This window comes from Pyrgilauda ruficollis, unplaced genomic scaffold, assembly GCF_017590135.1.
Source record: "Pyrgilauda ruficollis isolate IOZ18807 unplaced genomic scaffold, ASM1759013v1 scaffold13, whole genome shotgun sequence".
In the NCBI taxonomy this organism is placed as follows: Eukaryota; Metazoa; Chordata; class Aves; order Passeriformes; family Passeridae; genus Pyrgilauda; species Pyrgilauda ruficollis.
In genome coordinates, this window is record NW_024511432.1 from 4,697,807 (window position 1) to 4,699,219 (window position 1,413).

A 1,413-nucleotide genomic window follows, 5' to 3' on the forward strand; every position below is an offset into this window, starting at 1 on the left:
TTCATCACGGAAAGCTCACTGGGTTTTGCAGTGTTTGGTTGAATCCACATGCTTTGGAGTCAAGGCTGATTTCTACCTGAGCCTAAGCTGATGTTTTGGGGCCATCCATAAGCAGCCCCATGTCCCAAGCCCTGCTCTGTCACCTCAGGCTGGTGGCTGGTGCTGAGGCCTGGCTGCACCAAGCCCACAGGGGCTTGAGGAAGAGCTGGGGTTGGCAGCTCCCCTGGGACTCAGGGAGGTGAGATGGATTGAAAACTGACCCACAGTGTGGTGATTAGCAGCACAAACTCTAGCTGGAGGCCAGTCACTAGCATAGTGACATTTTGACAGGGGTCAAAACCACATCCAGTTCTGTTGGGAAGTAGCTTTTCTGAAAAGGATCTGGGGATCTTAGCAGGCACCACACCGAACATAAGTCACAGAGAAGACTAAGGGTATCCTGCGTTGCTTTAGTCAAAACATTGCTAGGAGGTGAAGAGAGATGTTTCCCCTGTGCTCAGCCATGGTGGGTCACCCCTAGAGCCTTGTGTCCAGTGCTGGGCTTCTCAGTGCCAGGAGGTAAGGACACAATGGGGAGAGGCTAGTGAAGGGACACGAAGGTGAATGAACAAGGGACTGGAGAGAGGGCGCAAGGCAGAGGGAGCCAGGCTCTTCCCAGTGGTGCCCAGTGCCAGGACCAGAGGCCATGGACACACGCTGGAACACAGGAGGGTCCCTCTGAACTTTGGGAAACACTTTTTCATTGTGAGTGGGACCAAGCACTGGCACAGCTGGCGGGGGAGGTTGTGGAGGCTCCATCCTTAGAGGTTTCCAGCAGCTCTCGGGACACGAGCCCGGACAGCCAGCCCTGGGTGACCCTGCTGGAGCAGGGCTTGCACCAGGTGACCTCCGGAGGTGCCTCCCCTCAGCCAGCCATGGCTCTCTGAGCTCCTCCAGAGGAACATGGAGCCTTTTGTTCACCCCAGGTCTCACCTTGGGGCTGGCAAGACGTGATGGGGTGACAGGAGTAACGAGGGAGTGTGACTGGAGGTGGCGATGGGCTGTGACCAGGCTGAGGTGCGGTGTGAGGGCAGCAGAGGTGACAGCGTCTGCAGCGCTGTGAGGGAGTGGCGAGGGTGTGGTGGGCGTGCGACAGGCTGCGATGGCGGAGGCAGGAGGAGGCTGGGCGGGTGACACGGCTGCAGAGGGGTGTCAGGGTGTGGCGGGGCGGTGACACGGGACAGGTGACAGACGACGGGGAAGTTCGCGTGGTCGCGGCGCCTGAGGGGCGGGAGCAGCTATGGGGCCGGACCTCCACGCCGCCCGGGGGCGCTACGTGGCGCTGGGCGGGTGCGGCGGCGGCGGCGCCGTTTCCGGGTTGGCTGCGCGGCGCTCGGGGCGGCCCCGCCTGCAGCCGCCGGCACCGGGCCCGGG